Below are 8,184 nucleotides of genomic sequence, written 5' to 3'. Positions count from 1 at the left end.
TTCAAAAACCTCCCAATAAAGAAAAGAACAGGACTAGGTAGCTTCACTCATGAATTTTACCAAACATTTAAAGAGGAATTATACCAATTCTTCTCAAAAGCTTTCAAAATATAAAATAATTCATTCTATGTGGCCAAATTTTTCATAACACCAAAGCTAAACAAAGACACTACAAAAAAGAAAATTACAGATTAATATTGTTTATGAATATATATGTAAAAACTCTCAACAAAATATTAACAAACCTAAATCAGCAGCACATTAAAAGGACTATTCATTACAACAAAATGGGATTCATCCCAGGAATTCAAAAGCAGTTTAGCATATGTAGATCAATCAAAGTAATACACCACACCAACAGAATGAAGAAAAAGTTGACACATTAAAAAAACATAAACAACATAATCTCAAATGATGCACAGAAAGCTTTTGGCAAAGTCCACAACCTTTTTATAATGTAAACAATCTATTAACTAGACATATAAAGAAATATCCTCAACATGACAAAGACCACATATGAAAAACGTACAGTTAACATCATACTCAATAGAGAGAGACTACAAGATTTGACCCTAAGATCAGGAAGAATAAAAGGATGGCTGCTTTCACAGTTCCTATTCAAGTATAGTACTGAAAGTTGTACCCAGATCAACTTGGCAAGAACAAGATTTAAAAATGCATCTAAGCTGGAAAGGGAGAAGCAAAATTATCTCTGTTTACAGACGATATGTACTTACATGTAGAAAATTCTAAGGAATAAACATATACACAGAAACATTAGAGCTAGTAAACAAATTTAGTCAGGTTGTAGGCTATGAAATCAACAAGCAAATATCAGTTGTATTTCTATACATTACTAAAGACCAGCCTGAAAAGAAAATGAATTAATTCAACTTACAACAGAATAAAATCATAATTAGGAATGAACTTAAAAGGAACAAAACTTGTACACTGAAAACTGGAAAACATTGCTGAAAAATGTCAAAGATACCCATATATGTCAAAATATATCCTTTATGCATATATTGGAATAGTTGGCATTGTTAAGATGACAATACTAAAAACGTGATATACAAGTTCAATACATTCCTTATTAAAATTTTAATGGTGTTTGTTACAAAAATGGAGAAACCTGTGCTAAAATCCAAATCTATTGGATTTTAAGGATTTCAAGGAACCCCAAATAACCAAATTAATTTTGAAAATGCAGAACAAAATTGGAGAACTGACACTTCCTAATTACAAAATTTACTCTAAAGCAACTGTAATAAAATCAGTGTGGTCGTAGCATAAAGATAAGCTTATATATTGATGGAATAGAATTGAGAGTTCAGAAATAAACCTATACATATAAGTTCAATTGATTTTCAACAAGGGTGTCAAGACCATACAATGGGAAAAAACAGTATCTTCAACAGTGTTGGAAAAACAGGATAGTCATATACAAAAGAATGAAGCTGGAAAATTATCTCATGCTGCATAAAAAAACAATTAACTCAAAATGAATAAAAACCCTAAGTGTAAGAACTGACACCATGAGATTCTCAGAAGAAAACTTAGGAGTAAATCTTCATGACCTTGAAATTGGTAATGGTTTCTTAAGTATGATACCAAATGAATATGAAAAAAAATAAATTGGACTTTATCAAAATAAATTTTTGTGCATCAAATGATAATATCAAGAGAGTAGAAAGCCAAACCAATAAATAGGAGAACAAAACTCGTATATATTATAGCAGTGTAATATCTGGACTATATAAAGAACTCCTAAACTAGATGGCCACACTACACACAAGCCAATTAAAAAATAGGCTAAGGACTGACTAAATATTTCTCCAAAGAAGATATAGAAATAGTAAATAAGCACATAAAAATGCTAGACATCACTAACCATTATGGTAATGCAAATAAAAATCACAATGAGATACCACTTTCCAATGGCTATTATTCAAAAAGCAAAAAACTAGCAGTGTTGTCAGCAAGGAGGATAAAACAGACTCTTACATTGATGATGGGAGTGTAAAGCAGTGAGGGTACTGGAAAAGCACTCTGGCAGTCCTCAAAAAGTTAAAAAAAGAATTAGTAAATGACCCATAAAATACACTTACAGGTATATAGCCAAAAGAATTTAGCAGGGACTCAAGTAGATACTTGTACAATATTTACAACAATGTGCAAAGAAAAATATACGGAAACACAAAATGTGAAAACACTTTTATTCAACATCCTGAAAAAGCCTGAAGGACAGTGGCACCTCCCACTGGTGCTTCTGTGATCTCACCCATCAAGTTGTTCCCTGAACTCAAGGATCTTTAAAAGCATCTTCTCCGAACCACAGATGTCCCATAATCACTAAAATCTGCAGAGGTAACCCACATTTGTTTGAAAGTGCTCAGAGAGGTCATGATGGATACACCAATCCAGAAAAAGAAGCATTGAGCAGGAGAAGCCGTAATTTAGATGTGAGTACCTTTGGAAGCTAGCGGTTCTTTCATAAGCCTTTCCTCTGGCCCAGAAAAGAGAGTGGTGCCCCCAGACAGTACAATCTCTGCAAAAGCATTCTCTGGATGTCAGTGTCACAGTTCATGATGCGGCTGGAGGCCATTTTTGAGAGTCCCGGGCTGTGGATTCCCAGCTGGTCGGGGCAAAAAGAACTTCGGGCACTGGGTACAGTTGGTCCCCAATGTGGATGATGTTCCCATCTGGCAGTTTGTATTCTCTCAGGATGTCTCCGACCTCTTGCATAGCTTTTTATGTGGCTCTAAGGTGATGTTGCACAGCTTCCCTTTGATGTTATTTACCAAAGCCTTGCAGAGTATGCAAGGAAAAGTATACCCACTAGCAAAGAGGAGCCAGGTGAGGTGCTCTATGATGTCCCTCCCTGCCACAAAGAGCATGGTGACTGCACGAGGCAGCGAGTAACTCTCATAGATGTGGACAGTGCAAGTGACCCCATCTCCACTATCCACCATCAGGCCTGTAACACAGGCATAGGCAGAGTGCTGCCACTGCATGGTTAGACAAGTAGAAAGCAGGGACATTGCAGTTCTCAAACATCATTTCTGCAAGCTTTTCTCAAATTTCTCTAGGGGTCTAAGAGGGCTCAGTCATGAGTATAGGCTGTTGACTGGGATTTTTTCTGAGCTCTCACTCAAAGAGATGTTTCCAGAGTTTCTCCATGTCATCGCATCCTGGTACCAGCCCACACTCATTGAGGTAGTGCAGATATAAGTCCTCCTACTTGTACAAGGGTTCTTGCCCCCTGAAGTACCTCTTCTGGTTGGGTCTTGCTGAAGGCACGTTGCATTTAGGATGTCCCAAGATGGAGTTGTTGACATGGTGGCGACAAATCTCTCCAGACAGGCCGGCTTTGCAGAGTCTTGAACCATTGTTAAAAATTACAGCTGGCACATCTAATACATGTGGATTAAACATGTCTGTAGCATGTTCTTCTGGACTTCCCCAAAATAAAGAAAGAACACTTAGGTTACTTTATGAGAAAACTGACACCTTTGTAAGTTTTAAGGCCACAGGGTTCCAAAATTCTCAAGTTGTCACTCAGGCACAGCTAGCTGGAAGCCTCCAATCCACCAAAATATCCCATCCTCAATCCCTGAGTCTTGTCTCCTTTCTATAGACCCAGGATCTGCTGAAACGATTTCAGGGATGATTGCCCTCTGTGTAACAATCCAGACAAGGCCACAATTGTCCTTGGTGAGCATGAGAGGGCAGGGCTCTTTGAGCAACTAGTACTTCCTAATTTGTCATATAGGAAACCAAGGAAGGCAAACCATACCTATAGAGAGCTTTGATAAGTCTGTGACTCCAAAGAAGAGGCCTCTAGTTATAGAACAAAGTAAAGCTGCCAGTCCATAGGTTTGTCCCAGAGTCCTTCTCTTTCTGCTCTGCTGAACTGCTTGTTGTGGAATGACAAAAATACATTTCATTTTGAAGGAGAAAAACTAAGCACTAGATACAGGTGAATTTCTGATTTGAGATACCTGCAACTCAGTTCCAGCAGGCACTTAGAATGTACATTTTTTTCTCTTACATTTTCAAAAACAATTTTATTGAGATAATTTTACATAACAACCAATTTACCCCTTTGCAATTATATAACTCAATGTTTTCTAGCATATTTGCTAATATCTGCACATTACAAAAGTAAATCAAAATATTTTTATCACTAAAAAGAAACCTCATATTCTTTAGCTATCACCCTCTCTTCAAACCATCCTCCAGATCCTTAAATGACCACTAATGTATTTTCCATCTCTATGTATTTACCAGTTCTTCATATTTCTTACAGTGCAATGATACAATATATGGTATTTTGTGACTGGCTTCATTCGCTTTACATAACGTTTTCAAGGTTCGTTCCATGTTCGCATATAACACATTTTGTTTATCCATCTATCAGTTGATAGACATTTGGATTTCTTTCACTATTTGACTACTATAAAATATGCTGCTTGAAACAATCTTATATATATTTGTGTGTGAATTTATATCTTCATTTCTTCCGGTTATATATCTAAAAGTGGAAAAGCTGAGTCATATATGGTAACTCTAAGTATAATTATTTCTGGAATTTTTAGTCTTTTTCTCAAAGTGTCTGAGACATTTAAGTTCCTAACAGCAGAGTTGGTGAGGTTCTCCACATGTTTGCCAATGCTAATTAATACATTTTTTATTCTAGGGTGAGGTTCTCCACAAGTTTGCCAATGCTAATTAATACATTTTTGATTCTAGGCATCATAGTAGGTGTGAAGTGGCATCTCATTATGGTTTAGACTTACATTTCATTGATGACTAGTGAAAAGGGAAATGCAAATCAAAAACACAATGATATTACTTCACAATCACTAAGATGGCTGTTATAGAACAACAGGAAATAGCGAGCGTTATTGAGGATGTGGAGAAATTGGAGACCTCATTTATTGCTGGTGGTAATATAAAATGGTTCAGTCACTGCATATCTTATTCATTTTCTGCTGATATAACAAATATCACAGACCAGGTAATTTTAAAAAAATGTTTATTTGGCTCACAATTCTAGAGGCTGGGCAGGCTAAAAGCATAGCGCCACCACCTAGTGAGGGTCACCACATAGTGGAAGGCATAGGGAGAGAAAAAATGGGGACACTATTAATCCTTTTGTCAAGAGCCCAATCTGGCTATAACAAACCGATTTCCATGATAATAGCATTAATCTACTCATGAGGGCTTTACCCTCATAACCAAGTCCTCTCTTAAAGGTCCCCATCTTAATACCATCAAAATGGCAATTAAATTTCAACACGAGTTTTGGAGAGGACATTCAAAACATAGTGCTGTCGAAAGAGTACTTTGGCAGGCCCTTAAAAAGTTAAACATAGAATTGGTATTTGACCTAATGATTCCACTCCTAGGTATATACCCACAAAATGAAAAGAAGTTACTCAAACTAATAATATTTTACAAATATTAATTAACAGCCCTATTGACAATAGCCAACAGATGGAAACACAAATGTCCATTAATGGATGAATGGATGAACAAACTGTTTTATATATATATATATATATATATATATGAATAATAAGCCATAAATATAGTTTACACATAACTTCTGAAAGATGGATAAACCTTGAAAATGCTAACAGAAACCACACACAAAAGGTTATATATTGTATGATTCCATGAAATATTCAGAATAAGAGTCTGTACTCACAGAAATATAAAGCTAATTGGTGTTTGCCAGGTTCTGTCAGCAGAGGGGATTAGCATGTGATACGGTTTGGCTCTGTGTCCCAACCCAAATCTTATCTCAAATTGTAATCCTCATGTGTCGAGGAAGGGATCTGATTGGAGGTGACTGGATCATGGGAGCATTTTCCCTCATGCTGTTTTCATGATATTGAGGAAGGCATCAGGATATCTGATGGAAAAAAAAGTGACAATTTCTACTGCACTCTGTTTTCTGCTGGCTTGTGAAGAGGTGCCTGCTTCCATTTTTCCTTCCACCATAATTTTAAGTTTCCCGAGACCTCCCCAGCCATGTGGAACTGTGAGCCAATTAAACCTCTTTTCCTTATAAATTACCAGACACAGGTAGTATCTTTATATCAGTGTGAAAACAGACTAATACAGAAAACTAGTACTGGGATAGTGGGATACTGATATAAAGATAACCTGAAAATGTGGAAGTGACTTTGGGCTGGGTAATGAACAGCAGTTGGAACAGTTTGAAGTGCTCAGTAAAAGATAAGATGGTTTTGGAAAGTTTGGAACTTCCTAGAGACTTGCTGAATGACTTTGACCAAAATGCTGATAGAGAAAGAGACAATGAAGTCCAGGTTGAGGTGGTCTCAGATGAAGATGATAAATATATTGAGAACTGGAGCAAAGGTCACTCTTGCTGTGCTTTAGCAAAGAGACTGATGGCATTTTACCCCTGCTCTAGAGATATGTGAAACTTTGAACTTGAGAGAGATGATTTAGGGTATCTGGCAGAAGAAATTTCTGAGCAGCAAAGCATTCAAGAGGTGACCTGGCTTATTCTAACAGCATTCAGTCATATGCATTCACAAAGAGATGGTTTGGAATGGGAACTTATGTTTAAAAGGGAAGCAGAGCATAAAGGTTTGAAAAATTTGCAGACTGACCATGCGGTAGAAAAGGAAAATCCATTTTCGGGGGATGAATTCAAGCTGGCTGCAGAAATTTGCATAATTAACAAGGAGCCGAATTTTAATCACCAAGACAATGAGGAAAATGTCTCCAGGGCATGTCAGAGATCTTCATGGCAACCCCTCCCATCACAGGCCCAGAGGCCTAGGAGGGAAAAATGGTTTTGTGTGCCAGGCCCAGGGCCTTGTTACTCTGTGTAGCCCAGGGACATGGTGTCCTGCATCCTAGCTGCTCCAGCTTCAGCCATGGCTAAAAGGGGCAAAGGTACAACTTGGCTCATTGCTTCATAGTGTGCAAGCCCCAAGCCTTGGCAGCTTCAACATGGTGTTGGTGGGCCTGCAGGTGCACAGAAGACAAAGCTGAGCTTTGGGAACCTTCACCTAGATTTCAGAGGATATATGGAAACTCCTGGATATCCAGGCAGAAGTCTGCTGCAGGGGTGGAGCCCTCATGGAGAACTTCTGCTAGGGCAGTATGGAAGGGTAATGTGAGGTTAGAGCCCCAAAACAGATTCCCTACTGTGACACTGCGTAGTTGAGCTGTGAGAAGAGAGCCACCATCCTCTGGATCCCAGAAAGGTACATCCACGGACAGCTTGCACAACAAGCATGGAAAAGACACAGGCATTTAATGCCAGTCCATTTAAAGCAGTTAAAGAGGCTGTTCCTGCAGAGCCACAGGGTGAACCTGCCCAAGGCAATGGGACTCCACACCTTGCATCAGAATGACCTGGATGTTAGACATGGAGTCAAAGAAGATTTTGGAGCTTTAAGGTTTAATGAGTGCCCTGCTGGGTTTTGAACTTGCATAGGGACTGCGACCCCTTAGTTTTGGTCAATTTCTCACATTTGGAATGAAAACATTTACTTAATGCCTGTACCCCTATTCTATCTTTGACGTAACTAACATGGTTTTTGTTTGTTTGTTTGTTTTTACAGGCTTTCAAGTAAAAAGGACTTGTTCTCTCAAATGAAACTTTGAATTTGGACATTTGGGTTAATCCTGGAAAGAGTTAAGACTTTGGGGGACTATTGAGAAGGCATGATTGGTTTTAAAATGTGGAAAGAACATGAGATCGGGAGGGACCAGGGGTAGAATGATATGGTTTGGCTCTGGGTCTCCACCCAAATCTCATCTCAAATTATAACCCCATATGTTGAGGAAGGGAGCTGGTGGAAGGTTATCAGATTGGGCGGTGGTTTCCCTCATGCTGTTTTCATGAGATCTGATGGTAAAAAAGTGATAGTTTTCCCTGCACTCTCTCTCTCTCCTGCTGCCTTGTGAAGAAGGTGCCTCCTTCCACTTTGCCTTCTGCTGTAATAGTAAGTTTCCTGAGGCCTCCCCAGCCATGCAGAAATGTGAGTCAATTAAACCTCTTCTGTTTATAAATTACCCAGTCTCAGGTTATCACTTTATATCACTGTGAAAAAGGGCTAATACAGCAAGTGAGGGCTTAATGTTAGTGCAATTTTCTTTAAGGGAGAAAAATATTTTGTAACTAGATATAGGAGG

General features: G+C 38.2%; 1 pseudogene; it reads right to left on the bottom strand.

The window, feature by feature from the left end:
- Positions 1-838: 838 nt before the first annotated feature.
- Positions 839-5,405, bottom strand: LOC110742122 (annotated as a pseudogene).
- Between the last annotated feature and the right edge of the window lie 2,779 nt (positions 5,406-8,184).

The sequence above is a fragment of the Papio anubis genome, chromosome X, assembly GCF_008728515.1.
Source record: "Papio anubis isolate 15944 chromosome X, Panubis1.0, whole genome shotgun sequence".
NCBI lineage: Eukaryota > Metazoa > Chordata > Mammalia > Primates > Cercopithecidae > Papio > Papio anubis.
This window is presented reverse-complemented; position numbering and strand designations above follow the sequence as displayed.